Source organism: Capsicum annuum, chromosome 1 (assembly GCF_002878395.1).
Source record: "Capsicum annuum cultivar UCD-10X-F1 chromosome 1, UCD10Xv1.1, whole genome shotgun sequence".
Taxonomy (NCBI): domain Eukaryota; kingdom Viridiplantae; phylum Streptophyta; class Magnoliopsida; order Solanales; family Solanaceae; genus Capsicum; species Capsicum annuum.
In genome coordinates, this window is record NC_061111.1 from 250,378,680 (window position 1) to 250,404,558 (window position 25,879).

The following is a 25,879-nucleotide window of genomic DNA, read 5'->3' on the forward strand; positions in this document are numbered from 1 at the left end:
TCAATCCAAATTCACTCTTTTTTTATCAATTTCTTAATTCCGCCCAACAACCAATTTCAATTCTCAATTGAGATACCATTTCACCAAACCATAATCAAGAAAAAACAACCACAAATCAAAATAAACACGCATTCATCACCAATGAGGATCAAACAACACACAATATTGAATTCAATGCATCGGGTATCATCAACAAAGAAACAAAAAGAATGAGAAAGTAGAATCGGACCTAATTGAAGCTTTATTAGGCCAAATTACGTGACCAAAAATCGAGACCGCATCCGAAAACCTCTACTTGAACCTCAACAACGAATCTGCGACTCGAATCTCCAATTCGATGAACCCGAAACTCCGATTAGGATAATAACAATCTCAAATGAATCCTAATTTGTTTGTTTTCTGACGGATCTGTGGAACTTCAAATGAGTTTTCACAGAAAATTGTCGGATTTGGACGGTGACCGGCGATGTTCCCCGATGAGAAATCGCCAAAAAACAGTCAGTGAATATCCGTTTTACCTCTCTCCTTCAATTTCACGATCTCCTCTCCGATCTCTCTCTCGTGGATCTCTCGATCTCTCCCTCTTTGTTATTCCTACTTGCTATCTGTCCTCATCTTTTTCTCAAACTCTACTGTACGTGTGTGCGATGGTGAGAGGGTGGTGAGTATATTTGGTGAGGATCAATGATTCCTCTCTTTTTTAGAAATAGAAGTGAATGTGTATGTGTATTATCTGTGAGAGTGAGAGTCGGTGAGGAGTGTGTGATTTTCCTGGTAGAGAAGATGATTTCTATGTGTATGCATTTTTGGGTGTTGAAAAAAAAAATGGAGGATGATAGTGTTCTTTGTATATTCCTGTAGGTACCTCCTTTTTCTTTTTTCTTTTGTGATCCTTCTTTCCTTGTATATTGTGTGATGGTGTATATATGTTGACCAGTGGAAAAACGTAAAGGAAATGGGTGGGTAGGGGTAGGGTAGATGGGGTAGAGGTAGGGTATGGGGTGAGGTGGGGTGGTGATGTGTCCGCTTTTAATTGGAGAGTTTGTTAGGATAAGATTAAAACAAGATAAAATTTATTAAGGGTTGTTATTTTTGTATTTTATGGAGGGATAATCATGTGGGTGAGAGTATATGACAATGCGAGGTAAAAATGGATGAATTGGGTTTCTGGGAGGGACAAAATTACGTGTCTACATCATGCCCCTCTTTGCATGTAAACAAAAAGTGTTTTTAGATAAAGAAGCGGACCGTAACGAGACATATTATACTCCAACCATTATTCAAAAGAAGTAAACAAAAAGAAGAAGGGAGACCAAGTCTTGATTTAGGACATCCTACCTACCGAAGTTATGAGGGATTCAAGTCACAGGTATCTCAAACGATTGGAAGGAGATGGATAATACCGAGTTGGAGAGTCGAGTGAGGTCCCATCGAGGTTCCTATCCACGACTCTGTTATTACATCAAAATGAAAATTACAAGTCAAAATGAAAATAAAATTACAAAAAATCCTATCTGTGCAGCTTCTTTTGGACTCTTGACTTGAGTTTCATCACCCTATTCTTCAGGCGGGCTCCTGATTTGCAATTTCTTCAACTTATTGCTTGGCTTTCAATTTCTTCACCCTGTTCTCCAGGTGGGCTCCTGACTTGCTATTTTTTAATTTGTTGACTTTCAATTTCTTCACCTTGTTGTTTGAATTTCCATTTATTCGCCCTGTACTTCGGAAGGACTCCAATGTTTCTTGAATTATCAAAACAAGGAAGTGCATCTCCTTACTAATGCAGCTTGAATTACCCAAATAAGGAAGTGCGTCTCCTTACAGATGTTGCTTGAATTACCAGAACAACAAAATGCATCTCCTTATAAATGCTGGTTGAATTACCTAAACAAGAAAATGTGTCTCCTTACAAATGTCGCTTGAATTACCTAAATAAGGAAAGTGTGTCTCCTTACAAATGTTGCTTGTATTACACAAACAAGAAAGTGCATCTCCTTACGAATGTCGCTAGAAATACCCAAACAGTAAAGTGCGTCTCCTTACCAATGCCTCTTGAATTACTAAAATAAGAAAGTGTGCCTCCTTACCAATGCCGCTTGAATTACCAAAACAAGGAAGCGTGTCTCCTTACCAATACTGCTTGAATTATCCAAACAAGGAAGTGCGTCTCCTTACCAATGTCGCTTGAATTGCCCAAACAAGGAAGTGCGTCTCCTTACAAATGTTGCTTGAATTAACTAAACAAGAAAGTGCGTCTCCTCACAAATGTCACTTGAATTACCAAAATAAGGAAGTGTGTCTCCTTACCAATATTGCTTGAATTGTTCAAACAAGGAAGTGCATCTCCTTACAAATGTCACTTGAATTACCCAAAATAAGGAAGTGTGTCTCCTTACAAATGTTACTTGAATTGCCCTAAACAAGGAAGTGTGTCTCCTCGAGATATTGGATTATGAGCTTCATAGTGGTTTTTGATTACCAAAACTGTGCAACAACATTTCCTCTTGCCTTTGTAGAAATGAGAATATTACGACCTCTGGTGTCTAGGCTTTGAAATTCTTGATCTAAATGTAACATGTGTTCCTTTTTCATACAAAGAAAACTTGTGAGTATAAAAACATGGTGGTTGATTTGTGGCTTTAACTTTTGCGACAACTGCTCTTGCCCTCATCACATTTAACCTTGCTTCCAACCATTAGCATATGTCACTGACTTGCTGCATCATTAACCCAAACTAAGATTATTAAGAGTGACTCTGAAACAAACACAGTATCTCTGTTTTGCCGTGCTTCTCAAATAAACCCTTTGAACCTTGGTATTTCCATGAGTTGCCAGACTTGTCAGTTGACAAAAATTGTTGCATGTCTTATTTCGGCTCACAATCATGTCTCTTTCATGTGTTGGGCTTTTGTCTTGCTTTGCGTAATTGAAAAGGCTGGTAGCCAGTTTTGAAATATTTTCACACTTGTTTTGATATGGACTTGACTCAAAGACAAGAGAAAAATGACAATGACTTTTATTTGGACAACTGACTCAAGAAAACAAAATAAAAATAAAATAAGAAAGAAAAGACAATGAATGTCCCCATCTAAAACAAAGAAATGAAAAATTTTATCTAAAAATGACAGTCAACTCTAATGATTATGCCATGCATTTTGGATTAAGCTGTCTGATCTTTCCATCCAAACTTTCTACTAATTGTTGTTGAGTTAATGGCCATGAAACTGAGTTGTTTCCTTAGGTCAATTGTATTTAAGACCTCATTCGTCTAGTGACACCTTGAAGGGTTTTTACCAACAAGCCTCTCTCATTTTTTTTCCTCATCTCACCATTGCCTTATGATATCTGTAAGGGTTTTCCACTAATGAGACTCTCTTATCTTCATTTCCTTTAACTCACAATCGTCTTACGGTGCCTGTGAGAGTTTTCACCGATAAGAATCTCTCATTTTTATCTCTCTCAACTTACCATCATCTTACGGTACCCGTGTGGGTTTTCACCAATAAGACTCTCTCATTTTTATTTCTCTCCTGATTTCTTATGCTGAGGAAGACAAGTAGTTCCCAAATGCATCATCATATCTCTTGCATGCTTAGCCTTAACATCCTCAAATATTGATCTGAAGGTCTTTCTTTGGTTGTAACTTGGCTTTTGGATAGGGTTAGAAAGAAAAAATGGTATGGGGCTCAAACGACACTTGAAGTGGGGTAGGACTTACAACTTTTGATATCGACTTAAACAATGAAGATCAACTCATGCCCCAGTTTCTTTTGATTAGGTGACTCTAAACTTTTTATTTGGTTGGACCGAGCCTAGAGTAGGGCAGCCTACATATATCACCCCCGAAAGAGGAGAATCAGGTCTCACGTAGTTCCGGTAGATCATTGCTTGATTTTGATTTCTTTGTTTTTCTCTTTTATTGACTCTTTTTCTCTTTGTGATTTTTTCTGACTCTATTTTTCTTGACATTCTTCTCTTTTCTTTCTTTTTGGACACATTTATTCTCTTTTTTTTTTGAAACTATTCTGACACTATTTTTTTTGCTCGATTCTTTTGATCTTTGCTAACTCTATCTTGATTCCAAAAGAGGTGTATGAAAGAAAATAACACTAAGGCTCAAATAGGGTACACAAAGGATGACATAATGTATGGATAGCAGAATGAAATGTCTTCGTCATGTCAATCCTTGAAAATACTAGTACATAGCATGCAATATGAAAGTGCACGATCAACCTCACTTATGACATGTTTTACAACACAAACTTAAGCAGAACATGTGTGTCACTTCTTCTTCTATACTTGTCCAGCATACAACTCCACCTTTGTTATGCATCCCTCACATTGAATGATTCATGCTTTTGTGGAGCTGATTTCTTTTTGTTCCTCTTGATATAGGATCACGCATCCACCGTTTGACCTAATTGAGACATTCTTTCAATTGATGACCGAGTTATTTTTGTGATTCCTAAAATAATTGCCTTAATTTTCAGAAAAGGCTTCACCTTGTCACCAAATATCTCAACACTCTATCTATTTCCTCAGATGCTCTCTTTTTCTAACTTTAACCCTCTGGTTCAATGTTCATGCTTAAACTTGATTTTAAGATCTGGCTGAAAATTTCACTAGCATATCATATCACTAGAGTCAACATAAAATGTACTATATAAAGAAACAAACAAACAACACATATTTATAACACAAAGAAAAATGGGATACTTTATTTAGTTGAAACAAAATATAGAACGGTTTGAGCATAAACGAAAAAAAGAAAAAAACAAGATAGATCCCGAACTACAACCCTGAAATAATTTGGACAATATAAAATAAAACAAAACAAGCTACCAGGCCTCTTCCTAGTCGGGAGAGGGGTGACTTCTCAATTGCTCAGCCTGACATCTTAGCCACTGATTTGCATATCAGCATGATTAGAACTTTCCTCACTGTCAATGTTCTGCACCATAACTGATTTATCTTGAATCATCTTTTTAATTTCTCTTTTCAAAGCACGACAATCTTCAATACTGTGACCCTGAACATCAGAATGATATGCACATCGTACATTAGGATCAAAACTTCTTGAATGTGGGTCAGGAGTATACCCAAAGAGAGAAGTGATTATTCCCTATTGTACCAATCTCTGAAATAAACTGCCATATGACTCTTCGATTGGTGTGAAACTATCCCTCAATTTCTATCTCATTTTATTGTTTGGCTTAAATTAAAAACCAGGCCTAGAAGGGCTTCGGTATGTATATGGAGTTGGAGGATAACTCGACAGAGTTGGTGCGCGCCAGTGTGGGTAAGATGGGGGTTGAACATATAGTTGCGAATTATACACTTGATATGGAGGTGGGGGAATGGAATATAATGAAATTTGGGAAAGATTCTGTGGAGCTTGGGCATAAACTTAGGTTTGAGCCCGTGGGTAACGATGGTGTGGTCCTCTTGCCCGTGCATGTTGTCCAACTACAATGGCAAATGCATCTTCCTCATTATTCTTTCCTCCAACACTTCCCTAACCTTTTTGAATTGCTTGAGTAGTCACTTTCAATGTTGCAAAACTCACAATGTGACCAGTCTTAATTCCATCCTCTATCATCTTCCCCATTTTGAGGATCTCAATAAATGGCTTGCCTAATACAGGTAACAAGTATTGATAATATGTTTCATCCTGCGCTTGAATAAATGCCACCACTATCTTACTTTCTATCATTGGCGATTTCACCCTAGCAGCTTGGTCACACCATCTAATCGCACTCTCTGAAAGTTTTAGTACCCTTTTTCTTCATATTAGTCAGGGATTTCTCTTCAGGAATCAACTCTATATTGTATTGAAATTGTTGCACGAATTCATTAGCCAGGTCATCCCAGTTATTCCACTTGTCGATGTCTTGGTCAACAAACAATTCTGAAGCTAGACCTAAAAGACTCTCACCGAAATATGCCATGAATAATTCTTCCTTCCCTCCAACGCCCCTCAGCTGGTTGCAATAGCATCTCATATGTTCTACAGGATCGCCATGTCCATCATACTTCTCAAACTTTGGCATTTTAAAACCAAAAGGAAGATGTACACCTGGAAACATGCACATATCTTTATATGAGACACTTTTATACCCCCGCCCCAATTTGTACCCCCAAGTCCTTGTAAGTTTTTCATAGTCAGTTCCAAACTTCTCAATTTTCTGGTCATTTTTTCTTGTTCTTCTTTCATAACAGGCTTTTCGACATTAAGAGCAAATTCAGGCGGATGAGTGTAGCCATAAGGATCAGTCGACTAAAATTTGAGCTTGGGAGCATAATGTTGATCACTTGAAATATTCAATACAGGGTCTCTTATAAGGTGAGGAATCACAACTGTTGGATTGACATTAAAAGCAGTAGCTTCAGACGGGAGTGGGGCTGCAAAAGCATGAATAGTAAGCGGAGCCGAGCATGTGGTAATTTTGTATTAAGGAGTGAGGAAATGAATATTGGAAGTGTTTGGATACTGTTGCCCTGGAGTAGGTCCTGATGCATGTTGTGGCGTGTCAACCAAAATAGGGAATTATGCATGTGACACTGGAGGCAAACTAGAAAGATATTCCAAATTATCAGCAGGAAATGGAGGAGGCGGAAACCCATTAGCCCAAGCTCGATGCATTTCTATCATTTGCTGCCTTAATTTCTGAATCTCTTCATTAGCTCCTACATTCTCATTCCCCAAACTCCCTATCTGATTAGTGACAACTAACTCGGTATCCTTGTTGGCCATGACTTTCTCTGTGACTTGGAGCAATATGGAGGACCAACCAAAATGCCACAAACCAACCACCCTAAATTAACTGGACAAGAGATAGCAAATGCGTTAGAGTTGAACAATTTTTCAAAACCTCTTTTTTTTTTAAAGATCACCGAACCCAAGAAGGATGCCTACGTATCTCACCCCCAAAAAGGGAGAATCAGGTGTGTGTAGTTCTTGAAGTCTTGCCAAAATGGCTAAATAAATTTTTTTTATCTTTCTTTTTTTTTAAAAAACTTTAAGACGAAAAGAAAATAACAATTTTTCAAGAGAATTGACGAAAATCATTTTTGAATTTTCATCTTTAACACCCTATACAAAATGAAACCTATGATTACCAAAGAAAAATCTTTTTGGGTTTTTGATTTGGCCTTTCATACGAAAATGAAACTCGAACCTATTAAAGGAATTTTTTTTTTGTAGTTTTCTATTGTTGATGCATATGACGCCTACTCTAAATGGAGAGTGAAGAAAAATATTTTTTTGATTTTTGAAATAAGATCCCCGAACCAACAATAGGTTGCCTACGTATCTCACAACCCAAAAGAGGAGAATTAGGGGTGCGTAGTTCGTCCAGATTGGACAATTAATGATTAAATAACATATTGCACCCTAACTTGAGACACGACCAAAGACACACAATGAACAACATAATAAAAATTTTTTTATGAGTTTTCAATTTGACACTTCACATAAAAAACGACACCAACAGCTATGAAAGAAATTTTTTTTGGTATTTTCGTTATATGAAATGTACAAAACTTCTACCACCCTTTTTTTGAATTTTTCTTTTATAAAAAACTCTTGAAAAAATCTTTTTGGAGTTTTTGAACGTGAATGTTAAAGGAAACAAAAGGAAAATTTTTTTTATTTTTTTTTTTTTTTTGAAAAATGAGTGCAAAAAGTAAAAAAAAAATCTCTTTTTTTGAATTATGGAAAACAAAAGCCATAAAGAACTTAAAAACTACGAAACTCTTTTTGATTCACCTTTTCTCTTTTTTTTCCTTTTTTTTTTCCATGCCTACACACCTTTCTTTAATTCTAACACATGTTTTCCCCCAAGTCAGTTCGTCAAATGACCCTGCTACCCTAAAAAATGCAACAATTAGCACGTAGGGATGCTTTAGTGGAGAGTCTCCTACAAAGGACCAAGTGGGCCCCGCTAGGTCTCAATATGATGCACATAAGTATGACTTAAAGGCTGACCTACATTGGAGTTTACTAATAAGGTTGTTCGGGGGAGCATATGGTCGATAGTGGCTGTTTTGTTTTCCACCTACTCCATATATCCCATGGCTCCCCCTCCTAAAATAAGGGTGACTCAACTAGAGTTCATGCGCACGACGTGCGCTCTGGGACTTGTTGCAGAGAGAATTACTCGAGTTATGCACATGATGCCAAATATAAAATGGTAATAAACAAGAGAAAAACTATAAACACGTAGCACTCAACAATGATAAAATAAACAACAAACGATAACACAAGCAATGTTTATACACCCATTATGTCAAATTAAGCCGATACAACTCCAAAAATAAGCTCGAATTCTGAAAAATTCCCAGCAGAATCACCAGAGCTGTCACACCCATTTTTTAACCAAAAAGATTCATTTATTTTAAGGTTTAAAAGGATTCTTATTATTAAAGTGACAAAAGATTAAAAATTTATTTTGAAAAAGGATTATTTACATTATTATTCAGAGTCGCCACTTGACATAATCTGGTGTGTCAAGTCACCTTTGAAAATCCTTTTCAAAACTATTTGACACTTTAAAACCGGTTTGCGAACAGAGATTCCAACTAAGGAATTCTGTTGACCAAAGAAAAGGTGTTAGGCACCCCTCGATCCCATGGTTCAACCACGGTCATTTGGTAGAGCGTATCGGCTAATTTGATACTACGAATGTATAAACCACACAAAAACACATAAAATAATTAATCAAACACACAAAGTAAAATAAATCCAAAATATAGTGTCCAGTCCGAGTTATACATTTCTGAAAAATTAAAATACAGAAATGTAAATCCTACTCTAAACTAACCCTAAACTATGCTCCAATACTTTACCCGATGCCTCAAGTCTTCATCACGAACCTCCTTTGAGTTGCACCCCTATTTTTTCCGCATCCGACCCCGCTAGGGAGTTGGTTTTTAGAGAAAATGGGTTTTTCCAATTAAAGTGACGTTCTGGAAAGGGATTATTTTATTTACGGAGTCGCCACTTGAAATTGAGTTTGGGTGTTCCAAGTCACCTTATTGAATCCCTATTCAGAAGGAAATGACTCTTTATTTTCTTTGGTCTGCGAACTAGAAATCCGGATAAGGAATTCTGTTGATCGAGGGGAAGGTGTTAGGCACCCCTCGAGTCCCGGGGTTCTAGCACGGTCGCTTTAATGACTTATGTCTGGCTTAAATTAGTCTCTTGGATATATAATATTTGTTAGCCTAAAAGCCACTTACATCCTACTTTGAATTTATTTTAAATTATTTAAAACTGCATTGATGTGTGGCTTACCGATAGTAGTACTTTTTGGCCTTACCACGAGTTTTGGATAAATCCGTAACCCATCTCGCTCCCTTAAAAATTATTTTTCCTCTCTTTTAGAGTTTGAAATAAATTCGCAGCTCATCCCGCTCATCTCATGTTAGTTAATTTATTAGGCCTTTAATAACAAATTAGGCGTGGTGATGTTTTTAGAACGGGAGAATTAATTCGACAACTATTACGACACCTCAAAATAACACGATAACATTTCAAAATTTTATGAATTATTTATTCAGAAAAGAACATACAACAAATAATATGCATATTTTATAACATTAACATGAAAGAATATTCTGTCAATTAAAGAACCAAGTAAACTCATTCAAATTTTACAATCGTGTTAAATTCCAAATCTAAAAAAAAAAAAAAAAATTCTTTTTTAATTTAAACCTCACATATGTTTCGGGAACAACATTACTTACCTGTCACGTATACCTCCCCTAATAAATGACACCCAAATATAATAATTAATCAAAGAAAATAAATATAGTGAACCATACTTCCCATAATCATCAACATGGATAACTTTGAACCATAATAAATAAATAAGTAAACTAAGTTTAAGGAAAGCAAGAATGATGATAACCTCAAAAATTATATGATTTCCATAACTCCAAACACGAGTGAATCAATGCATGAGAATAATATAGACTAAACAATTCTAACATATAAGCACATATATACTACCATATTATATGCATGTAAGAGATGAAGAATGGACTTCACATAAATAATCATCTTTGTATATTAAATAATTCACGAGATTATTTAAATACTTCATTCATACTTTGATTCAAAATAAAATTTATAACAAATAATACAGGATTGGAATAGAACCTGTGTGACAAATTAGATTGAATATTAAACCAAGATATCATTATCGAAAACTCGAGCGAAACTCCGGACTCTAAACCGAACTCTTCTTCTCTTCTATTTTTGTTTTCTCCTTGTTTCTTGTTTTCCCTCACTTTTCTTGTTTTCTCCTTTTTCCGTTTCTTCTGTTTCTTTTCTTTCTTTTGTTTCTTTTTTTGTTTCTTTTGTTTTCTTGATCTATTTCTTTCTTTGTCCGTATGTTTATATGTATAGTGTAGGTCGTGTGTTTGTGTGGAGGTAATGGGAGAGGTTAAGTAGAAGTGGAAATTGTGGGGTGGTTTGGGTAGTTTAGGTCTTTAGGATAAGGTTTTTTTTTTTTTTTTTTGACTAATATTTTAAATAAAATAAAATGATAAAAATCTATTTAAAATTAATAAAAATATAAATAAGTTAAACACTAGCCTTAGAAATATGATTAAGAAATATTAATATCACTAGATTTTTTATTAAAAGTTGAAAGAAGAAACAAATATAATTTAGAAAAATTTCTTTTTTTTTCTAAAAATAAATAAACAAATAAAACTAAAAAAATAAAAATAAAAACTTATTTAAAATGTGACTCTATTTTTGTAGTTTTTTTCAAAATTTTTAAAATAAATTTAGTAAAAATAAGATAAATTTAAAATATCTAATTTAGACCCTAAAACGAAATTGAACACTAAAATGGCAAAAACACTTAGGTTTGGTAAAAAAAATTAGATGTTTACACTTTGCATACATGATAGTCGGGGCATTCCCCGAATGAATCAATACAAATCTCTCGGGGCATTCCCCAGCCAAATGAGTACATTTTAATACAATAAAAATGGGAAAATCACTCAGCACAAATATTTACACATTCGAGGATTAAAATCCTACAAGTTGCCTACCCCAAAACCTAGAATTTGCCTATCGAATTAATGGCCTAATCATGCTACTATCGTGTTCAAAAATATTCATACTTAAACCAAAATCAATGAATCTTAATCAATCCAAATTCACTCTTTTTTTATCAATTTCTTAATTCCGCCCAAACAACCAATTTCAATTCTCAATCGAGATACCATTTCACCAAACCATAATCAAGAAAAACCAACTACGAATCAAAATAAACACGCATTCATCACCAATGAGGATCAAACAACACACAATATTGAATTCAATGCACCGGATATCATCAACAATGAAACAAAAAGAATGAGAAAGTAGAATCGGACCTAATTGAAGCTTTATTAGTCCAAATTATGTGACCAAAAATCGAGACCGCATCCGAAAACCTCTACTTGAACCTCAACAACGAATTTGTGACTCGAATCTCCAATCCGATGAACCCGAAACCTCGATTAGGCTAAGAACGATCTCAAATGAATCCTACTTTATTTGTTTCTGACGGATCTGTGGAACTTCAAATGATTTTTTATAGAAAACCGTCGGATTTGGACGGCGACTGGCGATGTTCCCGGGTGAGAAATCACCAAAAAACAGTCAGTGAATGTCCGTTTCTGCCTCTCTCCTTCAATTCCAAGATCTCCTCTCCGATCTCTCTCTCGCGGATCTCTCAATATCTCCCTCTTCGTTGTTCCTACTTGCTATCCGTCCTCATCTCTTTCTCGAACTTTACTGTGCGTGTGTACTATGGTGAGAGGGTGGTGAGTGTATTTGGTGAGGATCAGTGATTCCTCCCTTTTTTGGAAATGGAAGTGAATGTGTATGTGTATTATCTGTGAGAGTGAGAGTCGGTGAGGAGTGTGTGATTTTCCTGGTGGAGAATATGATTTCTATGTGTATGTGTTTTTGGGTGTTGAAAACAAAATGGAGGATGATAGTGTTCTCTGTATATTCCTGTAGGTCCCTCCTTTTTCCTTTTTCTTTTGTGATCCTTCTTTCCTTGTATATTGTGTGATGGTGTATATATGTTGACCAGTGAAAAAACGTGAAGGAAATGGGTGGGTAGGGGTAGGGTAGGTGAGTTAGAGGTAGGGTATGGAGTGGGGTGGTAATGTGTCCGCTTTTAATTGGAGAGGTTGTTAGGATAGGATTAAAACAAGATAAAATTTGTTAAGGGTTGTTATTTTTATATTTTATGGAGGGATAATCATGTGGGTGAGAGTGTATGACAATGCGAGGTAAAAATGGATGAATTGGATTTTTGGGAGGGACAAAATTACGTGTCCACATATATAATAGTGTAAGAATTTTCTACAATATATATAAATATAAATTGACAAGTTGTGTATAGTAAAATGTATTATGTATCCTCTTTGAATATATATAAAATGTTTCCATGCTCTAGAAAGAGATAGAGGAAATTGATTTAAAACAAAAAAAAGTTGTATATAATAAGTTACGTTGCCTGTCTTATTTTTCATATAACTAGTTTCACGTATTGTAAATAGTTAGTTATTGAATGTGACAAAATCAAGCATAGATATCAAAAATTATGTAAATTAAACAAACAAAAAAGAAAAGAAAAATAACATAAACATACACCTTAACTTATCATATTTATACAAACTCCCACCCTTACAAAGTAACTACAAATATCTCAACTAATTATGTATCTTCGTTGGATATATCGGAAGCTAATTATGTATCTCGACGGACCCAAAATTGAAAAAAATTATATTGGGAGTTAATTATGTATCTTTATAAAGAAAAAAATGTATCTTCGTTGGATGTATCAGGAGCTAAGTATGTATCTCGACATATTCAAAATTGAAACTTTCAATAATTAATTATGCAAAATATCAAAATTTTCTGTAATTAAGCTTCAGACTGTCGGAATTTATGTTGTTTGCCAAAAAAAAGTTTGGATTACATTTTGACCCATTGGTTACACCATTCAACTCATTTTACCCAAAATAGTTCAATGGATCATTCTAGATCCAACATTCTGAATCGAGTCAATAAATGAGTCATGATCTAATTCATTTTAATCGAACGAGTTACAAGTCAATTACCATATTGTTTAGTTGATTCTTCAAAAATCTATATAATCGTCAGTGCATACAGATAAATTTTTATCTTACCGATGCAAAGTGGTTGACATAGCGATGATGTGCCTCATCCGCCCTAACGACCAAGACAACATATTTAAGAGTTACGTCTTGCAGCAACCGACAACAATAGCAGGGGCAGACACGTTCGCTATGTTTCCATCTCCAATTCTTTGAGAAATTCAGTGTAGGAATGTATAGCTTCTTCTTCTAAGTATCCAACAATTCTATGTGCCAATTTTGGTGACAAAAGATATGTCATAAAATAGGCATTAAAGAATATGCCTTGTAGTACTATGACAAGTGCACGTTCATACCATTTTGGTTTTGATACCTCCATAAATGTCATTAGGTTCATTCTCTCATTTTCAGCTTCTTCTAATAGTGCTTTTATCCATCCATCGCTGTTCTCGAATCTCCTTAAAGATTTGCAGTGCAACAACATTTCTCCTACCATGCCGGGGACTGCCGCGACGATTTCTAACATCATTGCATGGTAATCATATCTCCTCTGTAGTATACTACAGTTATAAATCGACAAATACAGTAAAAATTCATATGGTCAATCTCGATTTACGAAGGTTTGAAGTCTAGATGACAGTACGGTTTCAAAAAATATAATTTTGGTTATATGAATCAAATGATTAAAAAAATTGACATGATGTAAAGTTTATAAAATAACTATTAAAACCGTAGAACCATAACATGATACCCCCTACACTATGTTGTTGTTATAGTAATAAATGATAGGCATAATACATAAATAAACACTATTGACTTAGTTTGTTGGCAAGTGAATACTTTAATTTGGAAAGTGCACATCTAGACACCTACTTGGTCTCAAATGAAACTAATTAAATACTTCAACTAGTCCTCACTACGTCTCCGTATCTCGTGGACATTCGAAACTAACGTGAGACATAGAATTTAGAGGTATCTAGATGATCATTTTATAAGTTGAAGTGTTTGACCGACACAATAAAGACGAGTTAGATGTATAAATGTGCATATTATCGTGTTTACCTGCTACTAAGGTCAAATTTGCCTGAAAGAATAAGTCGGTGGGTACCCTAAGGACCTTGACGATCCAATAAGCCATTTTATCCAACAATGTCATTGACTCATGGTGTTTCTTCATATCTATTGACAAATCTGCCCTGTACGTCTCCCATGGCTATTTCAAAATCCATCAAAATAAAATAATCAATATATATACTAAGAATGTCAATTTTTTACATAGTTACATAGCTTCAAAATCAAATATACACATAGATAAAAGGTTCACATATATGTATATATTGTACTGGGTAAGGATTATTGAAAATGACAGGAGACTTCTCGTAAGACCAGTTGTGATATGGATAGACAAAAGTAAGGTCGAGAGCCCAGAGGAGTTTCACTGAAAGGTTTACCAAGGGAAGTCCCTTTGGAGAAGCTCGAAATCAGAGGCAGACCTATGCTCAATTTTTTGGTGCTGCAGCACCTGTTAAATTCGAGATGAATTAGGTATAATTACATAAAAAATGTATAAAACTTGATATAAGATTTAGAAAAGCACCCAGTAAACCAAGAAGATAGCTGAGTGTTTTACTTTCCAAGCAAAACCTTAAAGCTCTAAGCACCAATATTATACATATTCGAACCTCCAGAGCATCCACGAATCTTAAGTCCTGTGTTCGCCACTGACTCGAATGATGTGTTTTCAGAGTAAACATATACAGGGAATTGTTTATTCATCAATCAATTAAATTATAAAAAGATACTCTGAAAAATTAATTATACATGTAATTGTGCTATTTAAGCGCGTAGAACTTATAAACCTAATCAATAACACTTTGATCATATTTTTTTGTATGAATAATTAGTGGTAAAACAACGATTCACTAAATATACAACAAAAATAAAAATCTAAAAACTATAGTATATACAATAGAAATGTTGAATATTTGCAAAATAAAACTTACGTACCATAAAAAAATTCCACCTCCATGGTGTACCCCCAATAGCTAACATCATCGCCGTCGTCGTCGTCATCATCATCATTGCTATTATTATTATTACCACGATCATTTTGATCATTTTGCTCCTTATCACTCAAAGTCATATTACTTGCATTATGCGAATTTATAATCGATAAATATCTTACATATGTCACCATCATCTTTTCAGAGTCCTTGATAGAATTTCCATGCAAGATACCAGATGCATCAGTAATAACTCCAATCCCGGCTACACTCCCGATCATCGGACGTAGAGTCGAAAACTAACATGGACCAATGTGTGCCATCATTGAATGAGCCATCCTCATTGCGCCATGTGTCATCATCATAATAGTTAATTAAACTAATCAAATAATTAAAAGTGAAATTAATTTTGAAGAATTGCAAGATGTTTGGAGAGTAACTTGTGCGAAAAGGCAAAGTTTTTTGGAGTATAATATTTGGGTGTTTTCTTGTTTGTCTTAAGCAAAAAATGTTTAATACACTTGGTGCTTTTATATAGGGTTGTAATAAATTTAATTTTTGTCCTAAGCTTCGTATAAAGACGGTGGAAAAATATTTATTTACTTGTGCTTTCTAGACATAACTAGAGAAATCTTTAATGGACTAAACTTTTCTTTTCTGAAATTAAATGTCAAAGTCAAAGCCAATTAAAGCATAAAATAAAAAAATTGAAGTTTAATCTCTTACTGTTTATGTCATAATTTATATGACATAATTTGATCGAAAAATTTAAAAAATAAGAAAGGCTTTATTATATTTACTAATATATCTTTTTTTAAAAAAAAATTTCAGAAAAACTCGCAGCCGCTACACCCTCTGTCACAGCCTCTACCCTTCGGGTGAGCACTCTGTGGTGAGCATTAGGTAAACCCCTGATGCAATAGCCTGTAAACCACACGGGGAGCCGCTACACCCTCTGCCACAGCCTCTACCCTTCGGGTAAGCACTCTGTGGTGAGCACTGTGTGCGTACTGGGTAAACCCCCCGATGCAATAGCCTGTAAACCACACAGGGATGTAAACCGCACTAGGCAAGCCCTGTGCGACAGACTCATGGCTCAAAGGCATTGAGGGGGGATTCAATCCTGGACAGTTGTAGTGGGCTACCACCCTCCAAACCAGTGAGCCCATCTCGAAGGACTACTATATATCTGTTATTTCGTTTGTACTTTGGGTACATAGAATCTGTTTATTACAACACCAACTTCAATTTGAGTTCAAGTATAAACAAGAACACAATGAAGTATATCAAATACCCTCAACACAAGATCAAAATGACCTTTCCAAGAGGTGTATTTTATTTTACAAAAATTAAGATGAAACAGAAAATAGCCAAGTCGTCTGAATTCATGGATTTTCCTTAAGGAAATAATCCCCCTCACTGTACCCGAGGTTGTGGATTTTTTTCTCCTAGGATAAAATAGCTAATACACCAACGGTAGCGGTACCTCAAACGGTTGGAATATCTTTGAACTCACAAAACATTTTGAGTGATCACACAGAATATTTTTGAGACAGGAAAAGAATTTTTAATCTGAAAATTTCGTACTAAACCTGTGGAAGAAACCAGGTTTATATAGCCACAACATGCCTCTTCTGAAAAGAGGCAATGGTTCACTCCAAAGGTTACACCTTTGCTGTAAGTTCATGTCTGCTCATCAAAGATTGCATCTTTTCCTGAACATTCATCTCATTTCATGAATCAGTGTGTCACGTCATTGAAGGATAACATCCTTCTGAAGAATTATTTTTGAACCATTGCAACCTTCTGTAGCCTCAGTTCAGAACAATGTATCATTTCTGAAGCACTAGTTCAAAAACAATGATCAGTTCACTTGAAACAGTGCAACTGTTCCTGCATGTATATATAAATAGAGGTCAAAAACTGTAGAAAATTTTTACTGTATTTTTTCTTGGCATTCTTCGTAATTCAAATAAAGTTTGTCCAAAAAGATAGATCTCATCGATCGATCATTTGCCAAATCCAAATCCAAAGCCGAAGCCGAGCCGAGCGAGCGACGATGACGACGACGGCGCGAGGCATCTATTATTTCTTGCCTCACTTTCCATGTGGGGTAAGTGTTCTTGATTATAAGCACTTTCAAGTTCTCTTCTTCCACCAATGTGGGAGAAAGAGTAAACTTTCTAATTTAGGAGTACACTTTCTATTTTAGTGTCTCCTTCCCCTCAACCATTTTATTCTTTATTTTTCCATTCACACTTCTTTCATATACTATGAACCCAACAATTCCCCACATGAATGAGAAATGGCTATTTTTCATAAAATTTTTACGGACAAGTATATGATCATCAAGCAAAAACTGATTGCATCTGGATAAGTGGGTTTCCTTTTGAACTTTTCGTAGTGAACATTCATCGGATGCACTCGGTTAATCGATAGATTTGATATCTTTGAACCGTCGAGCTTTAATGTACACCTAGATAATACATGTCACACAACCAGCCTTTTAACGTTTATGGTTCTCATGGTTTTGTTCTTTTCAGCCATGAACACATCCCGGTTTCATGAGAGCTTAGAGAATAGGCCTTTACTAACATTCTCTTTGAAGTGGCTTCCACTTCACCCTCGCATAGGTGATTTCTAAACGTTCAATCCTGTAGATTAAACTATTTGGTCAAATTTGCCAAATTTAGATAATCATTAAAAGACTTTTCACCTTAAGTCTTATCCTAGTTTACTATACATTGTCTACATCATGAGAATGGGTTGGGTAATTGACAATGTTGAACCTATCAGACACAACTTTGGTTGATCTCCTTGAACCTAGCTCTTGGGATCTCCAGTCTGCTAAGTAGAGTTACCGCAATACTGACTCGTCCTAGTCCTTAAACTCATTCCCTTGGATGTTCTTTCCACTCCTTTTCTAGATAGGCCTTTTGTAAGTGGATCCGACACATTATCCTTTCACTTTACATAGTCAGTAGTAATAATTCCACTAGACAGAAGTTTCTTAACGGTATTATGTCTCTGTCGTATGTGACGAGATTTACCATTGTACATCATGCTCCCTGCCCTACCTATTGCCGCTTGGCTATCACAGTGTATACATACTGGTGCCACTGGCTTGGGCCAATACGGAATATCTTTCGAGAAATTCCGGAGCCATTCTGCTTCTTTACCGCCTTTATCTAATACGATAAATTCAGATTCCATTGTAGAGCGAGCGATACAAGTCTGTTTGGATGATTTTCAAGAAACTGCTCATCCACTGATATTAAATACATATCCACTTGTAGATTTTACTTCGTTCGATCCGGTGATCCAATTTGCATCACTATATCCTTCAAGTACCGCAGGATATTTATTATAATGCAAAGCATAGTTTTGAGTGTATTTAAGATACCCCAAAACTCTTTTTATTGTCATCCAATGAGTTTTGTTGGGATTACTCGTGTACCAACTCAATTTACTAATTGCACATGCCATGTCTGGTCGTGTACAGTTCATTATATACATTAAACATCCCAATACTCTTGCGTACTCCAATTGTGAGTCACTTTCACCTTCATTCTTTCGAAGTGCAAAGTTCACATCCAATGGAGTCTTGGCAATACCGAATTCCATATCCTTGAACTTGTCAAGTACTTTTTCGATATAATGAGATCGTGACAATGCTAACCCTTATGGAGTTCGATGGATTCTTATACCTAAGATCACATCTGCAGCTCCAAAGTCTTTCATATCAAACTTGCTCTCAAACATTCGTTTAGTTGCATTTATGTCACAAATATCTCTGCTGATGACCAACATATCATCCACATATAAACAAATAATGACTTGGTGATTTGGCTATCTTTAATATATACACATTTGTCACATTCATTTATCTTAAATTTATTTGCCAACATGGTTTGGTCAAACTTTGCATGTCATTGCTTAGGTGCCTGTTTTAGTCCATAAAGTGAATTAACAAGTTTACACACCTTATTTTCTTTTCCTGGAACCACAAAACTCTCAGGTTGTTCCATGTATATTTCTTCCTCCAAATCTCTATTTAGGAATGCGGTCTTCACATCCATTTGATGGATTTGAAGATCATATACCGCCGCCAATGCAATTAACATTCGAATCGAGGTTATCCTTGTTACTGGCGAGTATGTATCAAAGTAATCAAGGCTTTCCTTCTGTTTGAAGCCTTTTACTACAAGTCTTGCCTTGTATTTGTCAATAGTACCATCCGCCTTCATTTTTATTTTGAAGATCCATTTAGAATCTAACGATTTATTTTTGGGAGGAAGGTCAACCAATTTCCATGTATGGTTTCTTAAGATTGAATCTATCTCACTGTTGACTGCCTCTTTCCAAAAGGATGAGTCTGACGACGACATCGCTTCTTTAAATCTTTGAGGCTTATTTTTTAAGAGAAATGTTACAAAATTCGATCCAAACGAAGTTGACGTTCTTTGACGTGTACTACGTCTTGGATTTTCTTCATTATGTACATTCTCACTTGGTTCATCTCGAGGTCGTTTAGATCCTCCACTAGACTATTTGATACAAGACAAACAAGAGGAACACTAAACAGCAACAAAACAGTCCAATACACCCTCCAAAATAGTCCACAAATCACAACAAATCGTGGACCAAATGGAAACCTCATTCGATCAACAAATACAACAAGAATACAAGAAACAAAGGTGTATTTAACACCCAAAACAGCCACAAATCGTGAAGAACAAGATGACAACAACAACATAAATTTTTGGACTCAACAAGACACAAAAACAGTCCACTACAAACAATAACAAGACTACAAGAATAAAAGGATAGATAGTGAGATATAGATTTGTTACAAGACTTAGGAACAAAGTGTGATTCAAACACTAAACCCCTAATTAATGTAACAATAACACCACACTCTTACAGTGACCGCCAAGGGAATCACTCACCTCAAGATCCACCGTTTCCAAGCAAAGAATAATATTGGGTTTTCCAAGCCCTATACTAAGGATGACTTTTTCAAGCCCTAACTAAGAACTATACTAAGGTGTTGCACTCTCCAAAGAGAGATAAGTCTTTCAAATGTTCATCATTCATTAACTAAAGAGAAATGACCTAAAATAGACTATATATAGTATATTACAAAATAAAGATAAAATGACTCCAATGCCCTTAATGGGGTGGGTGGCAATGGAGTGTCATTTAGACAAGGATAAAAGACCAAAATGATCTTGAGGCTAAGTGACCAAAATGACCTTAATAAAGGGGCCAAAATCGTGAACCATCAAATGTGGTCCAAACCCGTGAGTCCTCTAGTCTTCAAGGCTCCAAGCAATCTTCCACACACGGGTTTGTTTGATGGCATGCTCAAAATAGCCCCTACAAGTATGATCATGTGCCCTCCATGGGACCAAAGCTTGATTCTTCACATAGTGACTTTGAATAATATCATCGAAAGCTAAGACGGTCATTTCACTTGTATCATCCTTCCCTTCTTGAAAAGGATTCAACCTCGAATCCGTACCTTGTAAAATAAGAGAAAGGACAAACAAGCACAACATCCTCATGGCATGAGGGTTAGGGTTAGCACAATAATAAACATCATCACGCCAAGGGGGTACATACTTGAAGTATAACCAAGAATCCTTTGAAGTGAGTATTAAAAACTCAATGAAAGATGTACAAAGAATTTGGTTATGGGATACACCAAGAGTGATACTTTGCTTGTCATGTAGACCAAGCAACAAGTTGGGTGCACCAACATCACCATTTCTACATTTGGCATCGGGGTCAAATAGGAAAAGTGGCCATAAACACGGGTCTAGACAACACTCCCCTTTTCCGTGGTCTACTCCCAAACTAAACGACATACTCTCTATAATAGAATACATATCATCCAAAGCAAATAGAGAGTAGAGAAAGGTATCACTCAAATTGACTTCTACCAAGGTGCCCTCATGTGTGTACTCCCTACTAGTTTCCCAATAATAACCATGTGTACTCTCAACAATAAAGTCACACAAAGTAAAAGAAGAAGTAGCTTCCGCAACTACACATTCCTTACCCCTAAGAGTACTCTCATCTTCCAAGAAGAGATTTTCATCTTTAGGAGGAATGTTGTCACACCAAAGTGGGTTAGCATATAGGCTATAGCTTCCAAGGCAAGCTATACCATCATTTTTACCACTAGCTTTATTAGAAGTGTTTAAATCATTTTCAAACAAGACATTACACCTAAAGAGAGTGTGATCTACCCCACAGAAAGATTTGGAATAAGCAAGTTCCTCACACTCTAAATGATCAATATCAAGTTTCAAGGATGTTCCAAACACAAGATTACCCCAAGAAGAGATCTCGGGTTTACTCCCACTTTGTTGACCAACATTTTCAAATACTTCACTCACTTGAGTCCTATTAAGCACATCACACGCATACTCAAGTGGGGACAATTTTCACAAACAAGTTGATCAACACCAATTACACAAGATGATGTACTTCCGTTTAACATATAAGCTTCAACACTAGGTGGACATAAATTGATCTTACAAGAAGAGTCAATTTTGTCATCAATAGGATCAACTAGTGTATCCAAACTCACAATATGTACATCATCAACAAGAGACAAGGAATCATTAGACTCGTAAATAAGTAAGATACTACTCACACTCAATGGCGTACTAGCCACACAATTGTCATTCACATGCACTAAAGTGTAAGAGTTAGCTATTTTACCTTTAAGATCTTGAGTAGACTCTTTCTTGCCGTGAGGTGAAGGTCCTCCACAAGCTTGGGTAGAAACTTCCTTTTGGCATTGTTTGCCTTCGCTTGCTATGGTGGTACCTACACAAATGTCCTTAGAAATGGAAGGACAACCAATGTTAGCACGGTTTGGTGGAAATCCCCTCACTTTGCTCCACATATCCTCTCCTTTTTCCACTCTCTGATTACCACCTTGCACTCCCTTACTCCTCTCAATCTTTTGTCTCTCATCATAAATCGGATTGGAGTAGGTAAGCATTTCTCTTTGCGGTTTGGGTAGCAAGTACGTTATGAGGCGATTTCCCCATTGGTCTCTTACAATATTAGGCCAATTTTGCACGTTAGGAACTTGATGTCGTGCAAACCAATCGGCACCCAAGCTCATATGATCGTAGGTTAAGGAAAAAACATCTCACCACACCTCCTCATGGTAATCAAATTGGGAGAAGACAACTATTACCCTCTCGATAACCTTGAACTCGTCCAAGTAGTATGGAACAAGTAAAGGCTCTCGAAATAAACCCAAGTAGTCAACTATGGATGGAAGAATGTAGTTTCTATAGTACCTATCATTCAATACCATAAGGCAGCTCGGTATCCCATAAATAGTCACCTTTTCGGAGTGTACACTCCTCCTTGGATCAACATTGTAAGGCACACGAGTACCCGTCGGTTTTGGAGATGCTTCACACCATGTCGACCTTGATAAAAAGTACTACAAGGTGAAGAATATGATCTTTCACACTCCGCAAGCGTACTCTCATCATAGCTCTCATAAGTTTTGCGAATAAAAGGGTTATACCTAACACCAAATGTAGGTTCAGAATGGGAAATATAAGACTCCTCACATGCCCCAACTTCATCATAAGAACCATCACGAGGTCCTACATCATCTCCAAATTTACCATAAGCACTAGGCACATCACTCTCCCCTCATTTTCTCCCCTAAACCCGAGACCCTCAAATCTGCCCAAGTTTTGATCATGGCTATTTTCATAGCTCCCACAATCTCCCTCAACTTTGTAGCCATAAAACCTTTCACTACAATCATAGTCTCCCATGTCGTAGTCACAATAATCCCCGGTTATCGAAGACATGTTCCCCTAATATCACCTTTGTACCTACACAATGAACAAATAATATTAGTAGTAAAGCTTCCTTACCAACACTCATATATACTAACCTTTGTGATTCTCACAATTGACACGGCGATTATTGACAGTTGCTTATACTCCGGTAGTCAATAAGATGTCAATTCTACTTGGAGACTGGAATAGATTCTTGTTTGATCGACTCAAGACACAAAATAAAATTTACTTACGAACTTGAAACAAAGAAGTTACGACGAGTTAGAAATGAGAAAAGTACACAAACAATGAAGACACGAAAGAAATGGATTCAACAATTAATCTACAACTAAGTAGGTGATTACTAGTTGTTAATTAATTCTAGAATCAAGACATGAAACTAGGAGACAATAAAATGAAACAAAGAATCTAAAATTTGAGCCAAAATTTGAGAACAGTAAAACGTGATGTGGCAGCCACGTATTGGTTGTGGTCGTAACAAATTTATTTCCAAAATTGGAATTCTTGATCAATTTGTAAGTTGGGAATGGTGGATTTGGTTTTAGGAGGAAAATATAAGTCTTGTAATCCCCTTTCAATTCCAAAAAGAGAAGACTTGACTTTGTTGTACACTTTCCTTAAAACAAGATCCTCAAAACATAGAAGGCTGTTGGAAGTGGTTGTAAGTCTTTGAGTGTGAAGGAAAAGTCTTTGAGCCACAAGTCTTACACCTTAAATCTTGGATTTATGTCTTGTAAGACTAACATCAATTCACACTCTCTTACTTCAACTTATAGAATCAACAACCACTTTTTCTTCAACAAAATATAGAGATGGTGAAGAACACTAAGAACACCAAGAATACAAACTTTGAGTTTTGAAGTTCTACGGTTCAAGTTGGACCTCCCAAACAACACAACACCTTTTCAAGCTTAAAATCCACAAAACAATCCCCAAAATACACGTTCAAACTTGAACCAACAACACATCACACCTTCAAGTCTTGAATCCACAACAATAATACCAACAACAATCGGCCAAGTCCAAGTTCACAATAACAACATCAACAACAAAGGCTCAAATCAAGATATAGACTCAAAGTGTTGGTGAAGAACAATACTAACGCTAGAAACACTTTAAGGCAAGTAAAAATCTCGGCCAAAACACAACAAGAACACAATTTTTGGCCAAAAACACAAAGTGGACAGATTGCTATTTTCTGGAAATTTCAGTTTACAGTTTTTTTTTGTGTGTGTGTTCTTCAAGTCTCAAGCCCAAAATTGATCTTGTTAGAACAAAATCAAAGTTGGCTTTTATACCAAATGATACAATACAAACAAGAGGAACACGAAATAGCCATAAAACAGTCCAATACACCTCCAAAACAGTCCACAAATCACAACAAATCATGGACCAAATAGAGACCTCACTCGGATTCAATAAATACAACAAGAATACAAGAAACAAAGGTGTATTTAACACCCAAAACAGCCACAAATCATGAAGAACAAGATGACAACAAGAACAAAAAATTTTGGATTCAACAAGACACAAAAACAGTCCACTACAAATAATAACAAGATTACAAGAATAAAAGGACAGATAATGAGATATAGATTTGTTACAAGACTTAGGAACAAAGTGTGATTCAAACACTAAACCCCTAATTAATGTAAAAACAACACCACACTCTTACGGTGACCGCCAAGGGAATCACTCACCTCAAGATCCATCGTTTCCAAGCAAAGAACAATATTGACTTTTCCAAGCCCTATACTAAGGATGACTTTTCCAAGCCCTAACTAAGAACTATACTAAGGTGTTGCACTCTCCAAAGAGAGAATAAGTCTTTCAAATGGTCATTATTCATTAACTAAAGAGAAATGACCTAAAATAGACTATATATAGTATATTACAAAATAAAGATAAAATGACGCCAATGCCCTTAATGAGGTGGGTGGAAATAGAGTGTCATTTAGACAAGGCTAAAAGACCAAAATGACCTTGAGGCTAAGTCACCAAACTGACCTTAATAAAGGGGCCAAAATCGTGAACCATCAAATGTGGTCCAAACCCATGAGTCCTCTAGTCTTCAAGGCTTCAAGCAATCTTCCACACACCCGTTTGTTTGATGGCATGCTCAAAATAGCCCCTACAAGTATGATCCTGTGCCCTCCATGGGACCAAATCTTGATTCTTCACGTAGTGACTTTGAATAATATCATCAAAATCTAAGGCGGTCATTTCACTTGCATCACTGTTCATGTCTAATTTTATACGAGTAAATGTTTTCAAAGAATTCAGCATTGTCTGATTCAATTACTGTATCTTTATTAATATCCGAATGTTCGGATTTATGAACGAAAAATCGACATGGTTTACTAGTTTTAGCATATCTTATGAACACACAGTCCACCGTTTTAGGTCCTATCTTAACCCTTTTAGGTATAGGAACTTGAACCTTCGCTAGACACCCCCACACTTTGAAATATTTCAAGTTGGGTTTTCTTCCTTTTCATTTTACGTAAGGAATTGATTGTGTCTTACTATGGGGAACTCTATTGAGTATACGATTGGCCGTAAGGATAGCCTCCCCCCATAAGTTTTGTGGTAAACCAGAACTTATAAGTAAGGCATTTATCATTTTCTTTAAAGTTCGATTTTTTCTTTCTGCAATTCCATTAGATTGAGGTGAATATGGGGTTGTAGTTTGATGGATTATTCTATTCTCTACATATATTTGCGCAAAGGAAGATTCATATTCTCCGCCCCTATCACTTCTTATCATTTTGATCTTTTTGTCTAATTGATTTTCAACTTCAGTTTTATATTGCCTAAATGCATCTATTGCTTCATCCTTACTATTTAGCAAGTAGACATAACAATATCTAGTGCAATTGTCAATAAAAGTTATGA

General features: G+C 35.9%; 1 pseudogene; it reads right to left on the reverse strand.

Annotated features, from left to right (window-relative positions):
* Nucleotides 1–13,197: 13,197 nt before the first annotated feature.
* On the reverse strand, nucleotides 13,198–15,499 carry LOC107857381 (annotated as a pseudogene).
* Nucleotides 15,500–25,879: the final 10,380 nt, after the last annotated feature.